A 22,769-nucleotide genomic window follows, 5' to 3' on the forward strand; every position below is an offset into this window, starting at 1 on the left:
CAAACCACAAATGACTATGATGTTGATGTTAACAAGTCTTTTTATTAAATTTTCACAAAGACACAATCACAGACAATGGATACTTGGACACCCCACATTAAACCAGATGTAACCCAGCCCAGTAGTTTCCAATCATGCGGAGCATGGCTGGTTTAACACGGCGGGCGCAAGTACTTGCATCTAGCAGGTGCCCAATGTTGTCATTAATGGCGCATACTGTATATCGCTCTGATCTCAGTTCACACATGATGTGTTCTGCAACTCTGCGGATTTGTGTTCCAGACCCATCTGCAGTGGATGAGCGTACAAACAGCCGGATGGCAGGGATGAATCGGTCAGTCTGGAGCCTTATCATCACATCATCATAGTAGGTGTCGAAGAAATACTCAGACAATTCCTGCAAGCAGCTGTGTTGCACCTGACTGGGGTGGCCTGTTTGGCATCCGTAACATGTCTCTTGTATAAACTCATTCAAAGCCAACATTAACAGGTGGAGAGTTGCGAGTTTGATGTCGATTACAGTTTCATCCCACAGGTCTGATATGAGGGGGTCCTGCGAGCATTGTGGTGAGGGTGGTGGAGTCTGGGGGGTCGGGATTAGCAGCTCTGTGTATGGTGACTCCAACAGGTCCCACGAGGGCGTGTCATTCTCTGTAAAATGAAAACCACAAGCTCTTAATTTGTCACATAGATACACACTCAACCCCACACACCCGCACATTAAACCTACCAGTTTATTGTTTAGCTGTCGGAAGGTCTTATGATTTTAGGTTTACACAGGGTACCAGGCAAACCAGTCTTCGGACAACTCGCCAGATCGTCAAAAACAAGGCGCTTTCTAATACTCTCGTACGCAGTGTTGAGTCTGTCCCTCTTGATTGCGTCATCAATCTGGCTAAACAGACGCGACAAACCTCTCCAGTCGCACCACTGTATAAAAAACAAGTCCTTAAACCATCTTGTGCGCTCTTCGAGGTTTAGAGGGTATGGATTTAACCTCCAGTTTTCAAGCCCTCTGGAAGCAATAAGACTATCCCTGTCATCACATACACTGAGAAAAATAAAGTCGTCGGGGTTGCGATTGAAACGATCAGCCTCAACCCTGTAAAGCTCAGGGCCTGATGCAGTGTTCCACTGGGAAACATACAGCAGCTCTGGGAAACCCACATTGTCCAGGTCCGCACACACTACGGTGCGGAAGAGCTTCCAGTTTTTAGTAGACATGACTTGGGCTTCCCCCCAAAACAATCCCTCACCACAATCTACACTAAGCACAACTGTCCCTTCGGTATATTTAATGGCATACACATACCCTTCGACGCCTCGATATTCTAACTTAAATACAGTTCCATCTGCGGCGTTTCCACAGCGTTGCTTTTTACGTTGAGGACCCCGACTGCATACTCCTGAAGACATACCTAGAGTGCCTGTGGCATGGGCGATGTCCTGGCTGGGTGTCATTCCGAGCTCCATAGGTCGATGCGTCGGGGATCCTTAGCGCGATGTGTCGGTGCTCTAGGTCGATGCGTCGGGGATCCTTAGCGCGATGTGTCGGTGCTCCTCAGACCGTGGCGGTGATGCTCTTAGAATGTGAAAGGATCACTTTTATACCCATACAACCTAGCACATCCCACTAGGAGGAGTCGTTCCCACCCAGAGGGTAAGAACACCTGAACGCGCATGCGCACACACACACGAAACCGGTCAAACCGGTTGTCAAACCGGCTTGGTTGGCCGCCATCTTGGATAGGTGCCATCGTATTACTACTCAGGCCTTCCGGGACATGTGACTGCCATCCTACTCCTGTCCAACCTACCACATTTTCCCAGGAGCACCACTGACCTGCTGTGTATGTATGGATGTGTTTGCCCCAGGAGGGGCTCCAATAAACATGACTGGAGCATATCATAGGGTGATTTCAGACCCACACATCATATGCTCTCCAGCTGCTACTAGCTCCTGCACACTTAATGACGTCACACAAATCAAACGTGAATGAGCTGGTGGATCCTTTAACATAATTTAATTCTATCCTGTTGTATGTGCTGAGACACTCATCACCTTTACCTGACACCTCGCGCTTTAGTCTTTTCACTAGAGCTGGGCGATATGAGATTTTTTCATATCACGATATGTTTTTTTCATTTCAGGCGATAACGATATCTATCACGATATGAGCCAAATAACTATATTTGTAAGATTTAAATGTGCCGTTGCTCACAAGTAAAATGTGAAATAATCAGAAGCTTGTTTTTAAATATTTATTTCCCATAATAAGTTCAACAGGGTAGATGTACTTAAGGAACATGAGACTTTTTCAGATAAATAAAGGCAAATATTGCAAACTACACAAAAGGCAGCCGCTAAAGCGTTTAAGTTTCAAAATAGAACAAAATTGTCAATTCCACTTAGAAACAAAATATTAATTCTAAAAATAAATCTTAGTTTGTTTTACAGAAGAACAGAAAAAACTGACTAATTTTTGTCAATATCAAATAAACTGAGAACTAAAAGGAAATTCTCAATCTCTCCTTGTTGTATAGCTGAGCTTTTCAAACAGTTTTAACAGTTACTTTAGTCTGACAAAAGCCGAATGACGAATTAGCGCTTCCAGTCAGAGACTGAGGCTACGTCCACACGTACACGGGTATTTTTGAAAACGGAGATTTTCCGTTTTCGTTTTAGAAAATAATCCCGTCCACACATAAAGGCAGAAATGAAGGAAAACGCTGCTATGAACATGCCAAAGCAGCAGGTGGCGCTAGATTCCTAACCGTGAAGAAATGTTGGCCAATCAGAAGTCTAGAAGCCTCGGTGGGAAAAAGTAAACAAAGCTGGGGCATAGAAGCAGAACCGAGTCGTATGTGTGGACGGACAGTAACTGTGTGTATATGTAAGCATTTAAACACTGCAGAGAGTAGAATTAACAGTAACAGTATTGTAGAAATTCATTTCACCGAAACAATAACGTGGCGCACAGTGTGACGCATGCACCAGTTTATTGTATTTCCAGACTTGCTTTCGGCACAATTTACAGTGCACGCTACTCTGTTTTTTGTCAGACTTGAAATAGCCGAAATACCTTCACACTACGGAATTTCTATGGCTCTTCCGTTCGACAATCTCTCCGGCGTTGGAACCATCATCTGTTTTCTCTTCGGTCACGCTCGGTTGATTTTTCTAGTCGGCACACTCATTTCCTCCATTACGCGCTGGCTCCATTACCTGCTGGCTGCTTCCCAAACAAACACACGTGCGGCTTGGCACTTGTGCTGTACGTAACAAGTGACGCGACGTGACACTGCGGCTGTGATTGGTTCGGCTCTGCGCTACTTGATTTGGATTGGCTGACCTTTTTTTTTTTTTTTTTTTTCAAGAGGACAAGAGCGGCGAGGTCTATCGCGATAGCTTAATTTCTCTATCGAGTAAAAGTTATATCGCGATACATATCGTTATCGTTCTATCGCCCAGCTCTACTTTTCACCAATCCCGTTTTAGCAACTATTGTCTCAGGAAGTGCTGTGCTGGACTGGCATCTGCTTCCGACCGATTCACAAAATGCGCCCTGCAACATAGAGGCTGTATCCCAATTCAGGGTCTGCAGCCTTAAAGTACGCAGCCTCAACGATCCTCAAGGGCCGCATACTCAAAGACCGCTAAGGCCGGAAGTGCGAGGCTTGTGAAATGGGATGGTCTAGCCTCCGTTGCGCTGCCCAGGTTGCCTAGCAACCATGATACTAACAGCTGGAAACGTGTCATACAGCTTTGTTTGACAGAAATGAAGGAGAAAATCTTTTGTTCATTTGTTTCTACATGAGCTTTGATCATTCTCTGATTAAGGTCAGCTATTGAACGGCGTATACAGTATTTTAAAGTAAAGGCTTTAAAACCAAGTTAGTACAAACGTCACTAATGTCACATAACTTTGCCGACATGTGGCCAACAGTAATGTTTTAATGCTCTTCGTTATTAAACATTTGCACATAAATAAGTGACATAATATTCAGTACTTACTTAAAGTTTACTCTTCGGGCACCCCCATCTGTCGTTTTTTTCCCCGGCAAAATTATCCACACCCACCGCCGCGCTATGCATTCTGGGATATGTTGGGCCACAAAGTCTACACTGCCACAGCCTTAAAATTCAGGGAAATGAAGGACGCATTTAAGGGCCGCATTTCGAGCAGCCTTCGAATTGGGACAGCCTTCGGCGCGCCGCTGTGACGTAATCGGCCTTGAAATGCGTACTTTAAGGCTGCAGACCCTGAATTGGGATACAGCCAGACAGACCTAATATTTAAGAATCCACACATTTCACTGTTTTAATCTTTGGTTCAGATGTGGATTCTGTATTGTTTGTTCTTTGTGATTGTTTATGTTTAAGTTGTTTATTTCTGGCTTTTAGTTTGTTTTTTTCTGTTTGGGAGCTGACATAGTCTCTATGGATAAGGGTTTTTTGCCACGGGAGAAAAGCTCCAGAGAGGCGTGTTCCATGTTAAAAGCTAAAATATAACAAAAGAGATTTTGCTCAATTTCAATTGCCCAACGCTATCTCTCCCCTCAACGGGTTGTATGTTTTCAATGTTTCCTAATTCTTTTGTCATCAAAATATCAAACAAATAAATCAAGCTGTGAGACAGCACCTTGCGTTTACGCCGGGCTGTGAGCTGCCCTAAATCTACTTCCTACACCTTCACTCCTTCTAGTTCTTTCAATTTGTTACCGCTCCTTTTGGTGGCGCGGCAACCTTCTGCGATGCTCTTCTTCTTTCTTCGGCCTTCCAGGTGGACTACTGGTCGGCCCGTTGCACAGGTGAGAGGGTTTATTCTGCCTCTGTTTGTTGACACCTGTGTTCTTTGAAGACGAGTTTTCCTCTACCAAGCTCTCGTGTGCGGGTGCACACTGCGACCAGTGGTACCAGGTGTCGCCTTTCTCTTTCAGTTGAACTGCTGTAGTCATTCTGTCAATGACCTCGTAAGGACCCGTCCAGCGTGGTTCCTTCCACTTTCGTTTGAGCACCTTTGCCTCCGGGGTTGCCCTGTCCACAGCGTGTACTCCAGATGTGACCTGTTTTGTGAAACTGGAGATTCTCGCCACCCCTGTGGTTGCTGTGGTACTGGAATGTTCTCCTGTAAAGGATAGAAAACAAAAAGCCTCTCTCTGCTACACCTCACTAATCTACTGTGTTCATCTAATATTCCCTTAATTATTCAAAGTTGGTTCAAAATATTATGTTCTGGGCTCTATCCTTTATATTAACTTTACTTAATCTCAATGCTCTTTATGTGTGTAAAGAGTTTATCTTCTAAACAGGATTCAGTTCATTTTAATCCTTCAACTTAAACATGAAAATAACAATTTCTGCCTCAGTTTTACCATATCTAAATTATCAAACACCCCAAAACGTGTGAAACCTGCTGTGAGGACAATTAAAGTGTGGCCAGAGGGGACAGACGCAGTGCTCCAGGACAGATTTAAAAACACAGACTGGAATATGTTCACCCACACAGACCTGGACCAGTACGCCTCATCTGTACTGGATTACACCTCCGAAACCACAGACAGTGTCACCACCCAGAAACGGATCACCATGTACCCCAACCAGAAGCCTTGGATGAACCGGGATGTTCGTCTCCTCCTGAAGGCCCGCAACACTGCCTTTAGGTCAGGAGATGCACACGCCTACAGTACAGCCAGGGCTAATCTAAAGAAGAGCATCAAAAAAGCCAAACACCATTACAAAAAGAAGGTAGAAGAACACTTCTCCAACTCCAACCCCCGACGCATGTGGCAAGGACTCCAGACCATCACAGACTACAGGACTACCAAACCCTCCCCCACATCCTCTGATGTCTCCTTCCTCAACGAGCTCAACAACTTTTATGCTCGTTTTGAGCGAGGGAACCCCACAACCACAACCAAAGCAGACGTGACGCCAGACCACCAACCTCTGACTCTCTCCCCCACCGATGTAGGAGCGGTGCTGAGCAGGATCAATGTCCACAAGGCTGCAGGTCCTGATGGCATCCCCGGGCGTGTTCTCAGAGCGTGTTCTGGGGAGCTTACAGGAGTGCTGACAGACATATTCAACCTGTCCTTGGCCCACGCTGTGGTACCGGCCTGCTTCAAATCCACCTCCATCGTCCCGATACCCAAAAACTCCAACCCATCTTGCCTCAATGACTACCGCCTAGTAGCACTCACCCCCATCATCACTAAGTGCTTAGAGCAGCTGGTCTTAGCACACTTCAAATCCTGTCTCCCCCCACCCTGGACCCCCACCAATTCGCATACCGCCAGAACAGGAGCACAGAGGATGCAGTCTCCATCGCACTGCACCCTGTCCTCTCACACCTGGACAATAACAACACCTACGCCAGAATGCTGTTTATAGACTTCAGTTCAGCGTTCAATACAATCCACCCCTCACAACTCATCAGGAAACTGACAGACCTGGGCATCAGTTCCCTCATCTGCAAATGGTTACTGGACTTCCTGACCAACCGCCCCCAACATGTCTGGCTGGATAACCGCTGCTCATCTACAATCACAATGAACACCGGTGTACCACAAGGCTGTGTGATGAGCCCTTTCCTCTACTCCCTCTTCACCCACGACTGCAGACCTGCTGATGGTTCCAACACCATCATTAAGTTTGCAGATGACACCACGGTGATTGGCCTCATCAGTGACAACGATGAGGCCACCTACAGGGAGGAGGTGGATTGTCTGGCTGAGTGGTGCGACAGAAACAACCTGCTGCTTAACACCGAGAAGACCAAGGAGCTCATCGGAGGAATGCTGACCCACATCCACCCATCCACATTAAGGGGACGGCTGTGGAGCGTGTGAGCAGCTTCAAGTTCCTGGGAGTCCACATCTCCGAGGATCTCACCTGGACGACCAACTGCTCCAAGCTGGTCAAGAAGGCTCACCAGTAGGGATGGGTATCGTTTAGGTTTTATCCGATACCGGTGCCAAATTGGTACTTTTGAAATGGTGCCGGTGCTCAAACGGTGCTCAAACCGGTGCTTAAAGAATGGAGAACACAAAATTGGTCCAAAAACCTCTCATGTTCAGCTGTTTTTTTGTAAAAAGATAACAATGTTAGCCTTTTCTGCAGCTATGGGGCATATATGGTATCACTCTTGGCTGGAAGCAGTGCTTAAACAATGGAAAAAACACAAACTTTGTCCAAAACCTCTCATGTTTAACTGTTTTCCACTTTTTCTTTGGTCATTTTTGCCTTTTTGGCCAGGGTGAAGGGAGTATCTGCCATCAAACAAGAAGACAGCTGCATGTAGCTATGATGATATTTGCTAGTTCACCTTACATGCATTAATGTAATAACATGGTTAGCCTACTCAACGTAAATTACACACGAACAACAATAAGCTACTCACGCAGAGAAGAACGGCTGCTGCTGCCATCATCATCCGTCATCATTTCTGCTACACTGGCAGGGCTAGGGGCCAGGACTCTATTCTTCGTGTTTTTGGGGAATGTTGCATAACAGGCAACCAACCTGCAGTAGATGTGCTCGGTGTGAGGTCTCGCAGCAAGCTATCATACGGCGCATTTCTAGGCTTTTAAAAAAAACGCTATGCGTCGCCAGGTGTTTCATCGGATTCGAGGTGTTACCTCCTTTGACAGTATCACAGTATCAGCTTAAAGCACTTGTTGCAGGCTGCTGAGTTTGCATCTTTTGCTGTGAAGTACAGCTAGACTTTTGACCGCTTCGCCTTAGGCATTTTTAATCTGTAGCTCTGCTCTAAAAGAACGTACGTACCTGGACCCGCCTACTATCCTCGGAAACGTAAAATGATTGGCTAGAAGTGTATCACAGCTCAGGAAAAAAAAGCACCGAAATGTGCGCTGCTTTTCGGTCTGGTTACTACCGTTTATGTCAGAACCACACCGGTACCCATCCCTACTCACCAGTGCCTCTTCTTCTTGAGGACTCTGAGGAAGAACCACCTGTCCTCAGACATCCTGGTGAACTTCTATCGTTGCACCATCGAGAGCATCCTGACCAACTGTATAACAGTCTGGTACGGGAACTGCTCTACCTCGGACCGGAAGGCATTGCAGAGGGTCGTGAAAACTGCCCAGCGCATCGCCGGAGCACCACTTCCTGCCATAAAAGACATCTACAGGAAGCGGTGTCTGAAAAGGGCTGGGAAAAATCATCAAACACCCCAGTCACCCATCACATGGACTCTTCACCCTCCTGCACTCTGGGAGGCGCTACAGGAGCCTCCGGACTAAGACCACCAGGTACCGGAACAGCTTCTTCCCCACAGCTGTCAGACTCCTGAACTCTGCCTCCTGACATCTGACCCACGTTAACACATGGACTGAACATACACACACCCACAATGGACAACTGTACCCTCAAACACACAATAATAACATGGACTGAACCACCACTCACAACCACTAGCACTTTATATAGCCTCTGTAGAAATCTGAAATCTGGAAAGCCCACCTTATGTTTGTTCTCCCGAAAAATTTCAGCGCTGTTATTCACTGTTGCAGGCCTGCTTAGAACAAAAATGAGAAAAAAGAGAGCTGATTATTAGCTCATCAAAGCACAAAACAAAATCACCTGACAGGTTTTCTCTAAGTGCACTGTTACAAAAATAATGGGCCCCTCTCAGACATGTCCATGGTTAATCAAACTCCCTCTATTAAAACAACAAGAACATCCAAAGCAAACTGACCGAATCAATCCATCACTACAACAACAACCTCAAAAATCTTAAACACAGAACATTTTGCCACAAGTTCTTCAAGGTCCTGACACTCCGAAGTCAACTGATATAATTTCACCTGCTCAATACACAGAAAGTCTTGTTAAACGCCACACAGTCACAGTGTCTCCTCCAGTACAAGCTTCACTCACACAGTCAGACAGGAAACCCAAGTTTCTCTTTTTCTTTTCCTGTCCCGAGTCATTCAACTACTTTGCACACTGAGTCATCTCTCAAGAAGTTGCCGTGACAAGAGAAATACATGTTCAAACATTACCACCTTATTAAATTATTTTCTTTCTTTCTACAGTGATCACTGGTTTTGATCGAGAGCACTCCTAAGTCACTCTTTTAAAACTACTTTAATCACTGTTTTCTTTTTCCATAACTCACTCCCTTGTCATATAACTTCTTTTGAGTTATTCCTCAGCTTCAAACTCAAGTGTATTTTATTAAACATTCACACCATTTTATCACTCATACTAGTAGCAAGCTGATCTTCACTGCGTATGTTTGTGTTCCAAGCCAGGTTTAATCAATGTCTATGCATTAATCATCATGCGCTTGTCTTGTCTTTGTAAGGTTAATGCATTTTCTGTTTGTGTGTGTGAGTTCATATATGTTTCTTTTTGCAGTGTTTTAGACTCCTTCACAATTTTCCCTTTAAACAGTCAGTTTTTTCCTTCCCAAATTTGCTAACCCAAATTCTGATTTCCCACCTTAAATAACAGCATTCCTTGTCCTCAGCCAGAAGTTAGGGCCCACTTGTCAGGTTTATGGAGACATGGCGCTGTGAACAATTCAACCAGAAAGAGAGGGAGTGTTTTCTCTGTGAATGTGTGTGTGAATGGGTGGATGACAGGTTGTGTAAAGCGCTTTGGGGTCCTTAGGGACTAGAAAAGCGCTATACAAATACAGGCCATTTACCATTTACCATTCTCTCTTTGGCTCATCACTGGTCATTGTTAATGACATTTCCCCCTCCGCCTCAGCCCAGCGGCTTTACCCTTGAAGTCCCGTCTTCTTCACTTCATCTCACCAGTGAGTCTGAGCTCACAGGGACTGTGCCTGCCTTAGGTTGTCCCAGGGTTTCGAGGTGGGATCTTATCCGTCATGGGCTATCCAGCCTTCCATACTCGCCTGATACGGGGGCCAAGTGGGCAGGGGTGCTGTGAGGGGAGGGGACATACTGGCTCTGGAAATTAAAGGAGTGTAAGCTGCTTTCTTCATTGCATCTTATATTAAACTATCTCACTTCTGATTCTTTCCTAAAATAATTTCACATATAGCACTTTGTGTATGTGTGTTTTCTATTCATTAATGTAATTGTCAGTTATTTTCTCTCTTTATTTTACTTTTTTAGCTGTTTGTTTGTGACGTTCTACTTTAGTTCTACTAAATCTTGATGTAAAAACAATACACCCTTCTTCCACGCACACACTCTGCAGTTTGCCTACACACACACTTCTCTCTCAGACTTCCTCTGTTCACACACTCGCCTATGAGTTATTATTAGTTATTTATTATTTTGTACAAATCACACAGAATCATTCAAATGGAGTACTCACAGCATTCACACACTTAGAATCACTCAAAATACGCTTTCCCAAGAGTATTTTATCAAACATGCTTTCAAGAATCAGAAAGAGGAAGTAGACAAGTCAGTCTAGACAAGACAGTCAGGCCAATTTTAGGTCAACTCACAAATGCTCTGTCCCACCTGAGTTCTGTGGGAATAGTGCACGCTGACCTCAAACCTGGAAACATCATGGTTGTAAACCGCCATGAGTCTCCCATCAAAGTCAAACTTATAGACTTTGGCCTCGCATGTCCTGCGTCTGCAGTGATACCTGGTGACTTTGTGGGGACGGTTGGTTATAGTGCACCTGAGGTTATGCTTGGCCTTCCTTACAATGAAGCAAGTGACATGTGGTCTCTGGGGCTGGTAGCTGTGGAGCTTGCTACAGGGGTGCCACTCTACCCTTTGGAGAATGACTACAGGGAGTGCAGAATTATTAGGCAAATGAGTATTTTGTCCACATCATCCTCTTCATGCATGTTGTCCTACTCCAAGCTGTATAGGCTCGAAAGCCTACTACCAATTAACTCATTCACTGCAGTGACTGACAGAGCATAACAGAGATTTTTATACAGACACCTTTTGGAAAGAAGTTATAACTGCAACAGATCTCTCTAGCGATTGACTTTGGAGCTGTACATAGCTGGTTCCACGGTAAAAGGGTGACACCTATTGGTGAAAGTGGGTAGTGCAGCGGGTTCAGTACAGTGAGTAGAAAGAGAGAATTTGCTACTCTCCGGGCCATTTATAAAATAAGCACAACTTATGAAATCCAGTAGTTTTCAAATACAATGAGCTGCTGTGATATGCTGTGGCAAATAAAACCACTTTTGCTCTGTTTTGACGTATTTTCGTATGATCATTACGCACCACTTTGATGGAGTAATTATGTGGATGCCTAAATATTAAAAAAGCCGCCATAACTGAGGTTGAACTGAGGGAAAAACTCACTAAAAACAATTATTACAGTGATTTTTAACAGTAGGTACAAAAATGCGTGATTTAAAATGACAGGTTGCGTGGTTGCTATGCGTCTCCAGGTTCTATTTGCATTGCATCTTTTGGTATAGTTCAGACAGATTTCACTCGGCGTGTTGTGCAAAGCTACAAGGGATTTCTGCAAATTTCTGCAAAAGTAAGACAACTTTCTGCTCAAGACTTCTTGCAGCCTTACAAGTGTCCAACTCCCATGTCACGGAGGAAAGCGACCCAGCAACCATCATCCATCATGGAAAATGTGAGATTTTATGATCGTTTTCAATAAGTTTTGAATATTTACTCGACGGCCAGAAAGAGTTCACTTTGCAACAGGGCAACATGAAAATATAGACGACACAAATGTGGATAAAAAGCATTAAAAACTTAGGCCTGTGCACGTGGGAGTTATACTTGCATGTTAGACTGTTGCACTGTAGCTGTAAACGGGTAAACTGTGCATAAAGTCATTTAAACTAGTATGTTACCTATAATAACGTTTTCTTTTGCGTGTATTAAATGATCTTGTGGCAGACATGTCACCAAAGTTTGCAGCTGGGATAAAAATGTTCAGTTTTTGCTAATAAGTAGAGTATCTTACATCTCGAATTAACTCAAGTGCATAATGATCACCAGGCCTGTTTCTAGCTTTTTTTGGGGGGTGGGGGTGGGCTGTGCATGTTCCTGATTGGGGGCCTTTATTTTGTATTTAAAACTAAAATCAGGGAATAAAACAAGTAAACACTGAGACTTTATTCACTGTAGAAAAGCTAATCCCCAAAATGTTTATTTACAAATATGCAAGCCATGTTCTGCAGCATCATCTGAATTTTCAAATGTACACACACTGTCACATGTTTACAGGAGCCACATGTAACTGTGATCATCTTTAAAATCCTCAAAGCTTCTGCTTTTGGGCTTTTTAAACTAAAGTTTTAATCTCCTTCTTCATTGTGGCTTATGCTACAATTATTCACCTGATAAGACAGTCACCTCTGGGTAGAGGTCCCTCATTACACCACAGCCTAATGATGATCTTGAACTCATTACCCCCCACACACAAGGCAGGGCTCTCCTATTATTGCAGCTTGCTTTTCTTTATATCCTACATGTCATTTTAAACCATATAAGTGCCACACGTGACCAAGCTTGGCCAGTTACAAAGGTATTTTGTGCATCTGCATTGTTCAAAAACGGCAATAAGCAGCAATGATTATAACAGAAATTAGAGTTTAATACAACATGGACTTTGGTGTTTGTTTAGCTTATGCAAATTATTATTTGACATGTCATTTGGGGGTATGCAGCAGTGAAGCTCTAACACGATGAGCCCATAAGTTGACACGTCTTTTATTACACTGACCTTGATGCATTGTCCTGGTTTTAGTTCTTATGATTTTATGTGAACATGTTGGATATTTTTTGTCGTTACAATCACTGTGGACAAGTTATTCAACCGTGCGAGTGGTTTAAGTAGTTTATGGACATATGAAAGGGTTTGTTATTTTTTAAATGTTTCATGAACTACTAACTGATGTCTGCATTACTGTCATTTTTGTGTATACCTGCAGCTTACTGTGCCCGATGACCTCAAAGACCATAATTATTGTAAGAGAAACACTGCATGCCAGGCCCGTGATGCAAAGAAACCCAGAGCCAGCAGGAAACAACCGTGCTGCAGCAAGGACCAGGTTGGATGTGTAAAATTTCAGGAACAGAATCATTTGAGGGTTTTGGAGTTTGGACTTCATTGTGGTTCATCAAATTTATATTTTTGTCTTGTTTGAAAAAAAATGAGGTTGCTATTAACTACTGACATTCCCTTGTGTGCTTCTGACCTTTCCCAGGTTGTTAATTCAACCCAGAGGCCCCGGCGCCGTGACAGAACAGTCAGTCAGCCCCGGAAAAGGAAGCGAAGCCCAGCATCCAGTTCTTCCCGACCTCCAAAGACCTCAGTGCCTCCCTCTGCAATCTCACATGATGACCTGCCAGTGTCAAAATAATTGCCCCCCAGACCCGAGCCATGCAGTACCGACCACCAGCCAACCAGCTCCAGCTCCAGCCCTTTAAAAATCCACAACCTCTCAGTGGAAGATTATCAGCGAGTCTACCATGAGGTGGTAGATAGCATGCTGACGTACGTTTGTCTCCAAATGTCCTGTCACTTTTTAAAATCGCCAGCTCTAAAATGGTTACAGTATGGTTTTTCCCCTGCATTAGAAAGTAATAAGCCAGATGGAAGTACAACACACATCTATGCATTTCTATAAAAACTGACCTGCCCTGAACTTATAATCTCTCTCTCTCTCTCTTTGTTTTTCCTTAAAGTGATGGCTGTCCATTCTTCCTGTAAAAGTTGTAAATATAAACCTGAATGAATGGGAGTAGAAACTGTGTGTGCGCATGAAGACATGCTTGTGTCGCTGAGATTTAACAGATTTATGTATGTTCACGTAGCCAAGTGATAATCATATATAATAATCACTGAATAGTAATAATGTTATTGAACAGGTTAAACATTTAGATATCACAAAAAGTTGCAAAAAAGCAATAAAAAAAAACAACACACACAGCTGTGAAGTCAGCTGCACATGAATAACATTAGTACAATGACAACTTTAATCAGAGTGAGTTCAGAAGATCCAAAAGTGGGACACTAAAAACAAGCTAGTGAAAGCAAAAAGTGACTTTGAAAAATTTATTTCATAGAATTAAAGCACTGATAGGAAAAAAAACTAAACATGAGAAGAATGGCAATCCTGCAGCGACCAATCAAAGAAGACTGTAATGGCTGCATTGTAAAGAAGTGAGTGAAGAAAGCTGATTTTTTTTTAGTTTTTCTGAGATATGCAGAGTTTTAACGAACAATTTGAACACTATTATTCATTTACATTATTTGTTCTCAACAGAGATGGGCAGTAATGCGTTACAAGTAACGTGTTACTGTAATCCGATTACAGGCACTTGCCCTGGTGGCCATTCTTTCAGTGGGCATTTCTCAACAACAACTACAAACACTAGTGAAGTGAATGGGCATTTAATTAAATAATGAAACATTTAATTCAATAATTAATGGCATATTTAATTCATTCATTTTGTCACTCCTGGCCCTCCACACCTCACTGCCATGATTGTTTGTGTAGTTATTGGATTCTAAAACTACTAGAATAGAATAGAAAACACATAAGATGCAGTCTCTGTTTTTTCTTCACCTTATTAATTTGAACTGAACTGAAATAAATCCGTTCTTTTCTGTATGGTAATGACTAGGACCTGTCCCAGCTGTCTCTGGTGGATTCAGTATTGTCTCCAATGTTTCTGATAACTTCCAGTTTGGGAAGTTTCCCATGCAGGTGAGGAATGCAGTGACTGACAGACTACCCCTCCTTCATTTAGGACCCATGCCAAACACTGAGTAAAGACTTCCTTGCATTAAACCTGCATAGCTGTTTTCACATTTATAACAAATCACCTAAGTGACCGGCAGTGATCGTATAGTGCTCTGAGTTGTTGCCTAAACAAGCCCTCTTCAAATCGGAGTTACAGCAGAGAGAATATGGCACTGAAGCAATGATGACAGCTTTAATAACCTATTTTATCTGCAATTATTCTTGTATGAAATTCTCTTAAAGTAGCAACTGAATTTCAACCAACTCAGCTAGCTCTGCATATTTTATTTCCTCTGTTAAAATAAAATGTGGCGGAGCCCAGCTGTAATTGTACCTTGCATTAATATGGTGTATTATTGATGGTGACACAGCACTGCTTAGCATGTCGTCCTGAATCTCAGGTGTGCCGATGACCTGTGCAGTATATGAGGCACTAAAATCCTGGTGGATTTCTGGGATACGAACAGGACGGAGTCATGTGAGCTCTATCAATATTGCACCACTTACGTCTCAGACCTGTATGTATGTATTTATGCACTGAAATCGCGCTGTAATATCCAGTTAACTGTCCACATTTGTACTCTGTTTTTCCATTTATTATATTTTTTTCATTAATTTGTCTGAAAAAAGATCCACGTAGTAACCAAAGAGAGCCTAAATCAATGGTCTCTAATAGCAGCCAAATTATAAGAGCTTTCATTAGTGATGGTGAGATGAAGCCTTGTGATGAACTGAAGCTTTCCATCCAACTGGTCGACTCATGGTTCGAAGCATTGTGACGATTCATTGGCTCTACTGCGCCATCAAGTGGACGATTAAAGTCAGACAGGCTCAATGATTATAATGATGTGATGTGTAAACCTCTAAACTTAATAAATAAATTGTTTTCATGGTTATTTATCCCGAATATTGTCTCAGTATGTCTGATACAAAAGAGAAAGTGGAAACTATCAGGACAGAGTTTGGTATGATTGTGTAACTGTGTAATCATGCTTATGTACATCTGGACAATGACACAAACTAGTGTGTGGTGCTTCACTTTTTAATAAACTAAAATCAGATTATAAGATCTGTGGTGTTGTTGATTTATATTATGGTACTTATCATTTGTGATATTTATTACTGTGTGCATACTTTATTAGGAGAGATGAGATTAAATGTTGTCAGACAAATATTCTCTTCCTTGCTGGTTCCATCGAAGGAGAAATGTTCAAGTAAGTATGTAACTGGGACGTAATCCAATTCCACAACACAATGTGACGGGGAATCAGCTGTGTTTTGCTGCCCAATTTATTTAGAATCTGGTGCAAACCGGCGAGCCAGTTCCTGAATCAGTCACGTGGTACGGACTGCCCGCGAGGCCTCGAACATCACTGCATACGTAATCAAAGCAAGCCTCGATACGCGCTTTACAAAACTACCACGAGATTACCCGACACACGCTTCAAAGCTTCGACACACAGGAGACATCACTACTGCACACAGCCTTCACACGACAACAGGTGCACCACACTGCTAAGTGTGTTTTGTGTTTAGAGTTTTGCTAAATGGGAGACTGAGCTTTGAATAGTGTTTAAGATTTTGGCAACAGTGGGACTGATTTGATGAAAGAGTTTTCATAGTTGACAGTTTAGTTTTTACAATGGGGTTTAGTGTTTTAGCAATTCAGAAAAACTCTAATACACCTGTGCTTTTCCCAGCAACTGAGGCTTTTACCCTGCACAGTTTAAGGTATGATAAAGCACTGACCTTATAAATGGCACAAAATACACATTTTAGCTGGGAGCTGGTCATTCACAGGGGAAAGGCTCCATTGTACAACAACAACAACAGTAGTAATAGTAATAATAAATTATTATTAGTCAGGCAAGTATATCATATACCAAACATGCTTCCAAACTAATGACATTTTTTGCATTCTTCACATCAGGTCAAAATGTACTTTTTTTAAAAAAGTGACTGGCACTGCGGAAATGGATCTACAGCACCACTTAAGAAATTTTAAAGAACTTCTAACAACTTATTTACAGCTTGAAATACGTGTATGACATTTATTACACACAGATTCAGTGAACCCAATCCAAAGAGGAAGTCTGGAAGTCCGCCATTTTGAATGTAAAATGACATTTTGGCACAGTTTTAGTGTTTTCCAGGCATCGCTGGTTTACACATTCGCCTGCAAAGTGAGAGGTCACTGGTTAAATTCCATTTGGTTACTTCAGGAACTTTTTGGGGTTACTTCAGAAAGGGACATCTTCGTCAAAGCCATGTTTGTGGTGGAATTTTGATCATTTATCACTGGACATAAGATTTTCATCTCTAAAAATGTATTTTGTCCAGTCTGTCCCAAACTTCACACTTTTGATGACAGTCTGGCGACGACTACATGCCAATATCTGGTCACACATGGTGCCACAGTTCTCATATAACATTTTAATCAAGACTACCCCACTGTGATTGAAGTATTTCTTGCAAAACAATCATAACCAAACAAAACCTTTCCTGTTCTGTAAATGAACAGTAGGACAAAATGATTATTAGTCATTGCGGAAAGCACAATTAATGTTTTTGTTTACATCGTTGGAACGAGGAAAAATTCCCCCACCACAAAAACAGAAATACTCATGAAAGCAACCTGTAGTGCAAACACGAGGGCTGAATTTATTACTTCCTGCACTAGAAAGCTGCCGATGTTGCTGATATGGATAGATCACCAGTCTTCCTTGTCTTTATCTTATTATCTCCTGTTGAGATGTTGCAGCAGAAAATGCAGCCTGGCCTGTTGAAACATTGTTTTTTTTTAGTGTTTCAACTGAAAAAATAGAATGCCTTTGATCCAAATGGAATGCATCTTGTGAAAAAAGGTGACATCTTGTGACATCACAAGATGATGACATAGATCCTTTGTTATGTCATCATCTTGCTGAGAGAAAAAACCCTTAAGTAGGAGCTTTGCTCTGTTAAACTTTAATGCTCAACGGACCTTGACCTGACAGCAAGCAAACCCTTTTTGGAGAGTTTTGAGAGAATTTTACTTAGCAATTCACCGACCAAGCCGACACATTTCACCATGTCAGCTCACCCATCCTTCAGCTCAAATGAGCTTGGATTAGTTAAAGGGAGCATTTTGGGAAAGCACTACAAGGTAGAGGCTTTCCTCGGAGAAGGGGGCTTTGGTATTGTAGCCAAATGTCGTGATACCATGACTAACCGAGCTGTGGCTATTAAAGTGAACAAGAGCCGCCCTGATATTCTGCAACAGGCGAAATTGGAAATTTTCATCCTGGAGCAGCTGCGAAGGTTGGATTCAGATGCCGCCAACATTGTTCAATGGAACGGCTTTTTTCACGACGGAGAGCGGGTTTGCCTGAAATTTGAACTCCTTGATCAATGCCTGAGGGACTACATATGGGACTGGAAAAACCACTGTCTCCCCATAAGCGAAGTCAGGCCAATTTTAGGTCAACTGACAAATGCTCTGTCCCACCTGGGTTCTGTGGGAATAGTGCACGCTGACCTCAAACCTGGAAACATCATGGTTGTAAACCGCCACGAGTCTCCCATCAAAGTCAAACTTATAGACTTTGGCCTCGCATGTCCTGCGTCTGCAGTGATGCCTGGTGACCGTGTGGGGACGGTTGGTTATTGTGCACCTGAGGTTATGCTTGGCCTTCCTTACAATGAAGCAATTGACATGTGGTCTCTGGGGCTGGTAGCTGTGGAGCTTGCTACAGGGCTGCCACTCTACCCTGGAAATGAAGACTATGATGTTTTGAAATTCATCATAGAGACTCAGGGTCAGCCACCAGATCATGTTCTAGACTCTGGCGTCTACACTGAAGACTATTTCATTGAAGACAAATACAAGCAACAGCGCTGGACATTTAAGACTGACCAACAATTTCAGTATGAGACAGGATATGAGTCCCTGGAGACAAGATGCATAAAACTGACGCGTCTGGATGACCTTGAACAAATAATAATGTTTAGACGAGGACCAGAAGCTGGCCAACGCTTATTTGTCAGCTTAATTAAACAGATGTTGGCCTTGGATGCACACCAGCGGATAACACCCTCGGAGGTTCTCCGGCATCCCTTTTTCAGCCCTAAGAGTTCCCTGTGCATTGACATGAGTGCTGAAAGATCACAAAACCCTGTGGTCTTTCAGCACCCTTCAAACTTGGAAAGCAAGAGATCACAGAAAATCAACTGCAGTTTTCAAAACTCGGTTGAATTTTCTCATCAAGTATTCGTCCACACATCAGCCAGTCCATCATTCAGCTCAGATGAGCTTGAATTAGTTAAAGGGAGCATTTTGGGAAAGCACTACAAGGTAGAGGCTTTCCTCGGAGAAGGGGGCTTTGGTATTGTAGCCAAATGTCGCGACACAACAACCAACCAAGCTGTTGCCATTAAAGTCAACAAGAGCGACCCTGATATTCTGCAACAGGCACATGTGGAAATTTTCATCTTGGAGCAGCTGCGAAGGTTGGATCCAGATGCCGCCAACATTGTTCAATGGAACGGCTTTTTCCACGACGGACAGCGGGTTTGCCTGAAATTTGAACTCCTTGATCAATGCCTGTGGGACTACATAGGGGACCGGAATAAACAGGGTCTCCCCATAAGCGAAGTCAGGCCAATTTTAGGTCAAATCACAAATGCTCTGTCCCACCTGAGTTCTGTGGGAATAGTGCACGCTGACCTCAAACCTGGAAACATCATGGTTGTAAACCGCCATGAGTCTCCCATCAAAGTCAAACTTATAGACTTTGGCCTCGCATGTCCTGCGTCTGCAGTGATACCTGGTGACTTTGTGGGGACGGTTGGCTACTGTGCACCTGAGGTTATGCTTGGCCTTCCTTACAATGAAGCAAGTGACATGTGGTCTCTGGGGCTGGTGGCTGTGGAGCTTGCTACAGGGGTGCCACTCTACCCTTCGGAGAATGACTATGATTATCTGAAATTCATCATAGAGACTCAGGGTCAGCCACCAGATCATGTGCTAGACTCTGGCGTGTACACTGAAAACTATTTCATTGGAGACAAATACAAGCAACAGCGCTGGACATTTAAGACGGAAGAACAATATAAAGACTCTGTTCCAGGGACAGGACATGAATCCCTGGAGACAAGATACATAATACTTACACGTCTGGATGACCTCGAACAGCTAATGATGTTTAGACGAGGACCAGAAGCTGGCCAACGCTTATTTGTCAGCCTAATTAAAGAGATGTTGGCCTTGGATGCACACCAGCGGATAACACCCTCTCAGGTTCTCCGGCATCCCTTTTTCAGCCCTGGCCTCTCTAAAAGGTTCCCATGTATCAACATTGAAAGACCATACTGAATCAGTCTCCAGCATGGCATCTTCCACCCTGGACAAAAGTGATAAAAATACAAACTGGGGTTGGAAAATGACATTAACAGCAAATTACAATGCAAAAATTAATTAAGCTGCTTCAATAATGATCACTTTGGCTTCTTTTTTTTAAATTTTCACTCCCCCCACCCCAACCAGTCGTGGCAGAGGGCTGTCCCTTCCTGAGCCTGGCTCTGTTGAAGGTTTCTTCCTTTTTAAAGGGAGTTTTTCCTTCCCACTGTCGCTAAATGCTTGCTCATAGGGAAATCTTCTGATTGTTGGAGTGGCCAAAACTCTAGGGGAAGTAACAATTCTTGTGAAAATTAAAAAAAAAAAAGCCTACCAATCTTCAAAGTGCAGCAGCGGACACCTTACCATCACATCAGTCCTTCAATCAGACCTAAAACACCACCTTTACAGAAATAAATTCCATACAAATTGGAAATAAATTGTGTAATAATTGTTGTTTTTGATTGTTTATAAATATATAGAGCTACCCTTCAGCCTCCTAGTAGACATACCTGTGTTATGAATGTGAAACTCCTCTGATTTTCAGAAAAGTTGACCTCTGACCTTGAAGTCAAGGTCATTGAGATTTAAGCTTCACAGAGATTTTCAGTAGATGCAACCATGGTATTGACTTGAAAATTCTACACTATCAAAGACTTAGGTGCCCACAGCACCTCGCCATATACAAAAGATTTTTCTATTCATTTATGTATTATTAGTTTATTTATTTCTTCATCCCGCTCTCTCTCTTTTTTTTAATTCACCTTTCTGTTGCGATGCTCTGGACATTTCTAAATCCCACAAGTTCAGCCTCAATTTTCAACCCAATTTTCCTATACTTTCACTTGAACACGTCCAGCCTTCACCTCTCACCGGTCCTCGTCCCCTCTTCTCACAGCTTCCTGTGTGGCCTCCCAAATCAAACACAGGCCCAAATCAGCCGTTTCTTCTTCTCTGTTCATTCACTCTTCATCTTTTCAGTCTTTTCTTGGCGGTTAACTCCCAGCATGGCAAATATGAACTCAGACAGTCCAATGCAGTGCTTTCACACAGTCATGTCACTGGTACACTTTCCAGCTTGTAATTCAGAGCACATGTTCCATTAACATACATGCTGCTGGACCCTTCAGTGTTTTAGGTCAGTTGTACTGTCTTCTGCCTTCTGTTAATTCTTCAAATCTACGGTGTTGTTCTGTCTGTCTTCTGTCTTCATCAGGAGATTGACTGTCCTTTAAGCTTCTTCTCAGGATAAGGGCAGGATGAGAGGTGAAGCTGTAAAGTTTCAGCCAAAGCCTGGCCTGTTTGTCGTTCCAATTATGTTAATCTATCATTTTGCCGCTGTCCTCATCTGAGGTTGAGCCAAGTCCATGGGCACCTGTATTAACACACTAAGACATTTATTTAATATCATTTTCATTACTATTTCTTAGCACTTTCACTCTCTAATTCCTCTGTTTTCCTTTTGAAACGTCTCTCACAAGCTCACAAGCTATATTCAGACTTCCTGCTTCACTTCCTGCCAGACACACACACACACACACACACACACACACACACACACACACACACACACACACACACACACACACACACACACACACACACACACACACACACACACACACACACACTCTTCACTTTACTGGATTTTCATCCGTTTCTACAGCCTAATCAAGCTCTTATTTTATGTTCACACTCTATATACCCTCTGTAACTCTACTAATTCTAATATAAAAAGAATGCACCCTCAGCACAGAAAAACAGAAAAGTCAGTGATGTACTAATGTAGCAAAAATAGGAAACATTAGAACTGTAAATGTTTTCTTCCTTGTCTGCAGATTAACAGTCCACAGGTTGGGTGCTCGCACTCTGATTTGTTCCCTGGAGATGAAGGAGAGAGAGCTCAGAGGACAGCAAGATGGAGGAGTGAAGGAGAAGGTGGTGCAGCTCAGTGTCCAATCAGGAGTGAGCAGTTCTTTCACCACCTTCATTGCTGTCAACAAAGACAACAGAGAGGCGATCCAAGGACCTCTGCACCGCAGACATATTCTACCACCCTGTGAGGTTTGTTTAAAGCAAACAAAGCAATACCATGAAACTGTTAACAGCAGGATGTCAGAGTCAATAGAGAGGACTCAAAAGAGCAACTTCAAATCAAACTATTTATGTAGTAGGTGTTTCTTTGCCAATGTCTTTCCCCTGCATTAGAAAGTAATAAGCCAGATGGAAGTACAACACACATCTATGCATTTCTATAAAAACTGACCTGCCCTGAACTTATAATCTCTCTCTCTCTCTTTGTTTTTCCTTAAAGTGATGGCTGTCCATTCTTCCTGTAAAAGTTGTAAATATAAACCTGAATGAATGGGAGTAGAAACTGTGTGTGCGCATGAAGACATGCTTGTGTCGCTGAGATTGAACAGATTTATGTACGTTCACGTAGCCAAGTGATAATCATATATAATAATCACTGAATAGTAATAATGTTATTGAACAGGTTAAACATTTAGATATCACAAAAAGTTGCAAAAAAGCAACAACAAAAAAAAAACCACACAGCTGTGAAGTCAGCTGCACATGAATAACATTAGTACAATGACAACTTTAATCAGAGTGAGTTCAGAAGATCCAAAAGTGGGACACTAAAAACAAGCTAGTGAAAGCAAAAAGTGACTTTGAAAAATTTATTTCATAGAATT

The 22,769-nt window shown here is 42.8% G+C and overlaps 1 long non-coding RNA gene across 1 annotated transcript; it reads left to right on the forward strand.

Annotated features, from left to right (window-relative positions):
- LOC145428339 (uncharacterized) lies at nucleotides 1-364 on the forward strand. The gene is made up of 2 exons (XR_013908629.1): nucleotides 1-187; nucleotides 283-364. It is a non-coding gene; the product is annotated as an uncharacterized LOC145428339 (long non-coding RNA).
- The last annotated feature ends 22,405 nt before the right edge of the window (nucleotides 365-22,769 follow it).

The sequence above is a fragment of the Astatotilapia calliptera genome, chromosome 4, assembly GCF_964374335.1.
Source record: "Astatotilapia calliptera chromosome 4, fAstCal68.1, whole genome shotgun sequence".
Lineage (NCBI taxonomy): Eukaryota > Metazoa > Chordata > Actinopteri > Cichliformes > Cichlidae > Astatotilapia > Astatotilapia calliptera.